This window comes from Lupinus angustifolius, chromosome LG03, assembly GCF_001865875.1.
Source record: "Lupinus angustifolius cultivar Tanjil chromosome LG03, LupAngTanjil_v1.0, whole genome shotgun sequence".
Classification (NCBI taxonomy): Eukaryota; Viridiplantae; Streptophyta; class Magnoliopsida; order Fabales; family Fabaceae; genus Lupinus; species Lupinus angustifolius.
The window spans coordinates 28387616-28397499 of NC_032011.1; positions in this window are offsets into that span (position 1 = coordinate 28387616).

Consider the following 9884-nt stretch of genomic DNA (forward strand, 5'->3'; position numbering starts at 1 on the left):
CATGAATTTATTTATATGATTTGTTTTTATTGTATGTTATTTGTTTATCATAATATAGAGATACGTACTCTCCAGTTTAATATTACAGGTAGTGATGGGTTCCAATGCTCCTTTCTGACTCCATTGTGTGTGATAGAGATCATACCACTCCCTTTAGGAGAGGTTGAGGTGGAATGGTATTGAGCGGTGTATCGGGGAGATCTAGAGATTTGAAGTACTTATTCAGACCTGTATTGAGCACCACTCCCCCATCGCTCTACTGTGCCAGCGGTATATCTCATGCATATTCCAGATGGCTATGAGTTACGACCGGTACCTCCTCCTACTCCTGCAAAGTATATTTCTCCACCTACAACTCCTCTTGGTTTTTCTTTTGGTTCCTCCCGTTATGATAGTTGTAGGCTGACCCATCACATGACATACCGAGTTCTTCGGTGAGACGTCCTACGCAGAGACCACCTATAGTCCAGGCTAGTCGTCCTCAGACGACTCGGGGAACCAAGACATGTCTGTGCTATTGGTGTACTTCTCCAGCGGAGAGCTACACTCGTTCATCCATTCATGTTGTGAGAGGGATTCCGGAGTACACTCTAGGGTCTCCTTTTCATAGGGCATATGGACAAGGTTAGGGTAACGAGGCTGATACTTGTGGCCCAGGAACATGACCCGATTATCTTCTTCCCTGGTGGATTCTCATGCACTTGTCGAGCCTACTGTCAGATATGGCATCATATCTATTTCCAGTGACGAGGATGTTCCAGAGGAGTACCCTGAGGAGGGTAGTGAGGGAGGGAACTAGTATGGGGAAGTTGGGTCAAGACTTTGGTAGTTTGGTTATGTATGACATATTCGTATTATTATTTTTGGAAGTTGTAGTTCCAGTGTACAGTACATCTAGTCTCATGGTCTTCTTTTTGGTATATATATCTACCCTAACTTTGTTGGAGTGTACGTGAGGATGGTGTGATCAGAGACTATGTATTCTATATGGGAGTGTGATATTTTGAAACCTATTTATATGTATGTATATAGATAGGGTATTAAGAGAGTACTCTAATGCCTATGGTTATGGTGATGCTATATGGAAAAAAAATTCTATACTTCTTTTACTGTTAATTATATAGTATGATACATAAGTAAGTCTTGAGATAAACATTATGTTTCTTTATAAGAAGAAAAAAAATATATGATATTTTTCTAACATAAGTTGTAATTAACCAAGAACGTATATGACTGTCTTGTATGTACTTTTGTTTTAACGCTAGGAAATGAGTATTACACGTTCCAAAAACATATAATTACAAATGAATAGTTTTTTTATCCAAAATATGCAAAAACGGGATTTGAGCGATGGAAGATTGAAGTTGAGTGATTGATGTTGGATTTGAGAAAATGAACCTGAATTTAGGGCGATTTTCTATGGAGGGAGAAGGAGAAAGAAATTAAGAAATGAAGGAGGAGAAAGAAAAATTAAGTAATGAGGGAGGAGGAGAAAGAAAAATAAAGAAACAATAGGGTTTTTTTGTTGCCTTTTTTTGCGAGAGGCCCAGTTAGAGTAGCAAGTTTATGGGCTTCTATATTAATTTTGACACAGGTCACTTAGTGTGGGTGATTAAGTGTGGTTAATAGGAACTTTTCTTGTAGTGTTTACTTGAGAGAATTATGGCAAATGTCTCTAGAAATCATTCAAGCACCCAAGAGAAAGATAATAGAAAACGTTGAAGAATGTAGAAAAGAATATTTTTCTTCATGCTTATAGCAAATAACCATGTTTACTCATTAATAAAAAAACATATATGTCTATTCATAAATAAATACTTCTATTTACTTGTGCAACTATACATGCATCTATTTCCTTGGATGGCCTTATGTGTGTCATCATTGTATGTGTTAAAGTATTATTGAGATAGTTGGTTGTTAGATAGTTAGTTGTTAGTTTTTTCTAGTTTTCCATATATAAATCATTGTATCATCTTTCTAATTCAATCAATGATAAATATTATTCAAGTAACAACTCACTCTTTATCCTTTCTGGTTCTTCTCTTTTAAGTTTTGTTTAAGCTTTCTTTCTTATCTTTCTTGTTTATCAAGAAGATTCATGCATGACTTATCAATTTTAACATGGTATTAGATAGGGGTGAGCGTGAGACGGGTTAGGACGTGTTAAGCATGTCCCTCATCCATCCCTAAATATTAATAGGGTCAATTTTTGAACCAGAACTCGTCCCTAATTAGGATGGGACATGAGGGACAAGTCCAAAATAAGACGGGTCAAGATAGAGATAGGTCCGGGTTGTTAAAGGACAAAATGACAAACATCGCTTTTTTTCTCAAATCTTTAAGTATGCACAATGAAATTTATCACAATTTGTATATAAACTCAACTAAAACCTACATGCCACATACATCAACATATAAACTACAAACGGTAAATTGCATCCTTCAAACTAAAAACTATCGCAATCATGTGACTGAAAATTATAGAAGACATTGAAAATTTCAAAACAATTTAAACTGTCAAGTGTCAACATGCCAATACTCAAAAGGGCACATAAAAATGAATACAATAACTAACTCTTTAGCGTCATATTGTCATTCACTTTCGTCACAATAGTCATTCCCTATCCAAGAGAATTAAACAATGAAACAAAGGGTAAGGAATAATGATCATATGATAAGTGGTGTGGATATGTTGTGTGGGCTACTTGTAGGCATTTGAGTTATGTAGGCTTAACATAATGAGTATTGATAGGTACTTATTCAACTATTCTTGATATATAGTTATAAGGGACGGGTCGAATGATCCAAGCATAGACAACTACTTATATGTTATGCTTATCAACTATACATGTTTTACCTTTTATGTTATGCCTAATATGCACAAATAACATGTATGATTAATGCATGAACATATAATAAACTAGATGACATGTCACATGCAAATGATATGATAGTTTTTAGACTTTGTGAGATTTGCATCTAGGTTTACCTAACCTAGACACAATAACTAAGACACATATAAGACTCTAGCCTAGACATGAAGCTCTTGAATCTTTGGAATGTTGATTTGTTGAGTTGTCTTTAAGCTTTCACTAAGTCATTTGTCTTCATCAAAACATAAGCAAACTAAAGCGCTCTCTTGACACTTGCACTTTCATATGTGGCCTGGTTGGTCTGGCCCTTGTTGGTTCTATTGTGGCCAAGGAGGTGTGTAGCTTGTTCCTTGATCCTCGGTCATATGGCCTAGTGAAGTGGTTTTTGTCTCAGTCATATGAGACAATATGTCTCAGTCAAGGTCCATTCCTGGTGCAAGCTCCTCTAGGTCATTCTCGGTCAGGTTGTCTTGCACAAATTCCATTACTAGCGCATATTCCTCGGTCATGATGAATGAGCATCTGTGCAACCTAGCGCATGTTCCTCGATCTGTTACTCAAACTTGGTGCACTGCGTTGGCTTGATGGCTCGGTCATTTTGCTAGGTGCTTCCTAATTTTGGTGCACTGGCATTGGCTTTGTTGGTCTAATATTTTGTCTAACTTATAAGTTCAATATTATAAGTTCTTATTGTACTCATACAAGTGTTGGTAGTGTGTGTCAAATTTCCCATAATTTTTCATAATTTCATGTGATTTAAAAAGTGTTTCTCGTAGTTCTGGACTTCGGATTCCTAAACCACGCGAAATTCTCATATTGCTTGCTTTTTTCCATTTTCTCTTTACATTATGCAATGACATTTAAGAGAATCTTTAGTAGTGGTCTATAACAATAAATGGACCGTCCAGAAACTTTAGTGTTCTTGAGAGAGATATTTTTATTCCTAAATAAAGAATTGTTTTGTAATTGGAGTATGATTCTTATTTCTATAAATCCCTTACAATAATATATAAAAAATGAAGAAAGAGAAATGAGAACTAACAATGAAAAGGGGAAATGAAATGCAAAATGGGTATAATGAATTTGAGAAAATGGAAGGCGAAATTAGAGAGTGAGTGATCATGTGATTATTTTGAGAGAGTTGGGAGTTGAATGTTTTAGTGAAATGACTGAGAGAATTGAAGGGGTGAATGAAATGAGTGGGTTGAGTAATGAATGAGACATGCTTGAGTGATTGTCATTAAAAGTAGACATTTAATAGCATTTGTTTGAGTGAGCATTATTGAAAGTGGATATTTAACAACGATCATTTGAGTGAGCGTTGTTAAAAGTAGAAAGAAAACATTTAACAACGTTTGCTTGAGTGAGCATTATTAAAAGTAGAAAGTAGACATTTAGAAACACTCGCTTGAATGAACGATGTTAAATATGTAGTTTCGATCATTTAATAGCGCTCGTTTGAGTGAGCGCTGTTGAAATTAGACAAATGATGAAGTTCATTTAAGGATAAAAGGTAAGTTGCACCATTAGAGTAAAAAGTAGAAAAGTTACTTAATTTACTTAGAAACTAGCAAGTTACCCGTGCATTAGCACGGGGCAATACTTGTTTGGTGCAAGATTAATAACAAATATTACATATACATTTATATGGTTAAGAAACACATGTCACTCATGCATTTGTATTGTTAAAAACACACATGTGACCCGTACATTCGCATGGCTAAAAACACGCATGTTATCTGTACATTCGCATTACTAAGAAAACACATATTACTTATGCATTCGCATAGGTAAAACACACATATTACTCATACATTTACATTATTAAGAATACATATCTTACCTATATATTTGCATGTTCAAGCACATAGAGAAAATAAATGACAATTTTTAATTTGAATTTTCTAATGGAAATAGCAAACTGAAAGTCTGAAAAATGATACCATATTATTTTTATTAAAATAAATAGTTTAAAATTTATAAAAAATGAAATGATTTTTTCAATTTTAAATACAATTTTTTTAATGAAAAAATGGAAATCAAATTGTTATACTATATGAATTTTTTTATTATGAATATATTTAAAAGTTATAAAAAACTTCTATTTGGAATTTGATTTTTTTTAATTATAATAGAGAAAAATTAAAATTCAAATAATCTAAAATATTAAAATTCAGTAGGAAAAGTGTCACAAAACTTTGATGTGGTGAAAAATACAATTATTCTTAAATTAATGGTAAACATTAAATAATATACATAGATTAATGTAAAGAAATAGTTTGGATGTGAAAAATGATTTCAATCTCACGTAATGTGTTCAGTGTCTATTGTATTTTAATATAACAAAAATCAAACGCTAATTAGTATTAAATTATTAACATATAAAATATATAAAAAGTAAGGATAATGTGGGAAGGTACATAGTAATAACATAGAATATTTTAGGAGGGGAAAAATGTGAGAAGGAAGTGACATATGGCATATAGGGGAAATGTGAGGAGGAAGTAACATGTGACATGAATGAGTTTTTTTATTTTTTAATTAATAACATAGAACATTTTAGGAGGAGAAAATATGAGGAGGAAGTGACATGTGGCATAAAGAAAAAAAATGTGAAAAAAATGTGAGGAAAATGTGACATGTGATATGTGATATGTGACATGAAGAAGTTTTATTAAATGAAATAAATGAATTATAGTGATAAGAATACTCTACGTGTGACAACCTTTATCACCATATCATATGTTTTCACTTATTCTATCAATTTCACTTTCCTTGATAGCCATAAAAATAAGTCATCATAAAACTAATTGGTTCTTCTTCTTTTTTCATTAATTTAGACTTTCATTGGAACATAAACAACCAATGTTTACTTTTTCCTATTAATCTACCAACCTAGCATATCCACAATCCCAAAAGCCATAAACACTTATTTTATTCAATTCAACAATAATCTAAAGTATTTCCTTAGGGGAACTCATCAAGTGACCTTTCATTTAATTCAAATTAACTTTACCTTAAAAATATTGAAGGAATGGAACTCTTACCAAGTCATATCATTATCTCATTCGTCCCATATTTGGAGGGACATAAATTTGGGATTGTGAATGACAAGGAGGGATGATGAAGTTCTTGATATACCACTCCATTATTGATTTTAAAATACCCTCAAATTACACGTTTCATAAAGTTTAATGTGCCATTATCAGCAATTCCATTAATTGTCATCAAAGAAAATGATGGAAATTAACAATTAAATAATATAGTCCAAGGTTGGACTAAACTGATTTATATCATCATTTCTTGCTTTTTATGAAAACAAATTTCTTATTTGTGAGAAAGTTTAAGATAACATTAATTATTTATTTATAAATTATACATTTACCTGCTTGTGAAGAGATATAAAATAGCCTTGAATAATTTTTCTTCTTCTTTATAATTTTGTTATGATGATCTCAATAAACTTTAATTATTACATATTTTTTTATATTACCAAGAGTATCTCCACAGCTTATACGTAAAAAACTAATTTCTTTCGAAATTCATTGATCCAACAAGTATTACTTACAAAAATCAAATTTTTGACATATAACTATTCAATTGGTTACTCTGATGAATTAAGGTTAGAATGTAGAGTTTCCAATTTGGATTTACATTCTTGACTTGTTTTGCTGTATGAGAAGAAAATAGTTCAAATTACAAACAAATTTGCATGATAAAATCATCAAACATGCTCCAATTACAATGTTTCTTTCCTCTTATAGCTAGGAATAACAGCAAAGATATATGAAGGTCCAAGTTGAAACTTCAAAGTGAACCAAATTCGGCATCCCTTACCCTAACCTATCGGATCTTATACCGCTAGACAAATGTTACAAGTGAAATTATATAATAAAAAAAAAATACAATTCCTATAATCATACTACCTTTTTCATTTGAACAATTGATCAGCTTTGATACATGATAGCAGAATAAACCCACATGGGAAAATTTTATGGGAAGAAAATCAAGGGAAATCTAACACATCAAAAGAGTAGGAAAAAAATTGTAAATGTAAACATTCTTATGAGAGAGTTGGAATGTGTCTAAGGAGAATATAGATTCAGTTAATATGTATGTGAATACCTATTGCAACAACCAAAATAGTAAGTATACAAAAGTATATAATAGCATGAATCAAAATTGAAATTCCACTAGTATTCATGTTACCAAACTCCACCACTCTAATCCTTGCAGGAAATTGGAACAACAAGCCTGGAGATAAAACAATGAACAAAGCCACTGCAACAATTACTGGTCCCCAATCAGCTCCCATTTCTTTCACTTTCTTTGTTTACTCCACTATTTTCTATGCTTCTTATGCCTTTGTCTTAACTCTTAAGTGTTACTATAAGAAAAATAATGGACCATGTTTGAGTTTGTTATTAAGTATACAAGAGTTTCTTGGTCGTTAAGGAGAAGAGGATACTAAACTTGGTGACAAAAAAGGCATTGGTTTAACAAGTGAAGAAAGGTATATTTTTTAGGAACATTATTGATTTTCTTAGGTACCCTTTTGTTTTCAATAACAATAATATTATTTTATTTTAATTAAAATGATAAATATATCTTAAGATATTGTATTTTCTTTTGTTTTTGAAGCATTTAACTCATCATTACCCATTTTAGTGGTAGTGGGTTTGCTTTATGTAGTTTTTTTCCTTCATTCTCATATGCTTCTAAAATAATTGCAAACCTCGAGGTCTTTTTTTTTCTATTGCTTTATTGTTTGATTAAAGTGGGTCTAACTTATTGATTAAATAAACTTCATTTTATAAAAAGTGGGGAAGAAATGCGCGTTAAAAGATTGAGTTCTGGCAAGAGACACGATGGCAAGTTCCTTAATCTATTCAACCATAGCTAAAGTTGAAAAGCATATATGAACTTTGGAAAGAATGGAATGCTTTGTTGAAGATTTAAGCATGAGTGTTAAAGTGCTATGTCCATTCAAAATATGTAAATTTATTACTTTAAGATTTGTTAAAATGTTTTATCCTTTAAGAGTTTCACAAGTAATAAGCAAAATTTTCATTCTTATTTTGATTCACATATTATTTTATAATTTATTACAACTTTCCATAAAATAAAAATTACATTTGGTTTTTTCTCATAATGGCAAAAATTATTCTTATTCTTATTTGGGTCTCACAACTTACCGATACTTTTATATTTTACAATAAATATAACAAAATATTAAAAATAATTACTTATTTATTTATTAATAAATTAAAAATCACTATAATTTATTATAAATAAATTATAAGTAAAAATATAATTTATTTGTTGTAAATTGTAAAAATAAATTACATGTATATGAATAAATAAAACAAAAAATTGTATTAATTAAAATACGTTAAAAATAATTTCAAAATATAACAGAAATTACAACATAATACATTAAAAGATAAATAAAATATATAAAATAAATAAAGTATGTACAACATATAAAAACAATCTCTCCTCACCAAGAATTGTTCTTATTTAAAAATAAAACTCAAGAAATAAGAATGTCACAATGAAGAATTTATTAAAAAAATTCTTATTCTGTTAATAACAACTACAGTAAATGCTCTAAATCATTTTGGGATCTCCCATTTTCAGCACTTTTATATATACCAACAAGAGGCAAATTTATTTGGGTGTACACTTTGACTTAATTATTATAATTTTAGTGTACCTTTTAAATTTATAATCAAATTGATATACTTTTTAAAAACTCGACAATCTAAATGCTGAGTTTCCTTTTTTTTCTTCTAAATCATACAAGTCTCGCCAACCTCGTTATAGAGTCTACAAAATATTCATGTTATATTAATTTTGGCAACTGGAATGGAGTATCACAGTATTTTTTTTTCAATTTCTCACTCCAAAATCGTCAATAACAGTGGAGTATTTCTTTAAAATCTTATTTTATTATACTCCACGTTATAGTTGGAGTTTTCCTTCTTTTTAAACTCCATAAATAAAATCGCCTACCCAATTGAAGTTTATTGTTTCCTTTTAAACTCCATAAATAAAATCGCCTACCCAATTGGAGTTTCTTGTTTGGGAGGAAAGTAAAGTGTTGTAATTTTTGTATTATTTATTCACCCACAAGAAGCAACTAATTTTACACAAACTTTCCTTTTTCTTCACAAACTATGAACACATACACATAGTTTCTTGTTGTTCATAAAATTATAAACATAGACAATATTTTCATTAGAGTTTGTAGACAAAAGTTTCCTTCTTCAAAAGTTTAGTTCATACACTGTTCTCATTTGGAGGTATTTATTTCATACACGGTCCTTATTGTATTAATCAAACTACTAAAATTTATTTCATTCTCCTAACTTTAGTATATTTACCATTTGTTATATTTTATTTTTTTATTTTTTTCTTCTTAAATGTAGATGATTATTGTAAGGATATTGTTAGTGATTTTAGTGATGAAGAATATATTGAAATATGTATGGAAGATGAAGAGGTTGAGTTTGATGGTGGTTTATCTCGTAGTATAACATATATTACTCTATTATCATTTTTTCGTAACACAAATTTTGAAGTTGGTCGTGATTTTGGACAAACAAGTGGTTTAATGAATATTAATGATATGATTTGTTTGTTAGGATGCAGTTTGAAACCAAGCAAGCTACAATGAATGTTATTAAAGAACTTCATATTAAAATTCATTTGACTATGTTGTTGTAGAGTCCAAACCAGATAAATATTTTGGCAAATGTACACATTTCGGTGTAGGATGTGAATGGCGAATTCACGCTTCTCATAACATTAAGCATGATATTTAGGAGATTAAGAAAATTCAATGATACTTGGTTCCTCATTGAACTCCCTCAAGATAAACACCCAATTGGATGCAAATGGGTGTACAAAACCAAATACAATGTTGATGGCACATTGGAAAGGCACACAACAAGGCTAGTGGCAAAGGGTTACACTCAAATGGAAGGTATTGACTATTTTGACACTTTT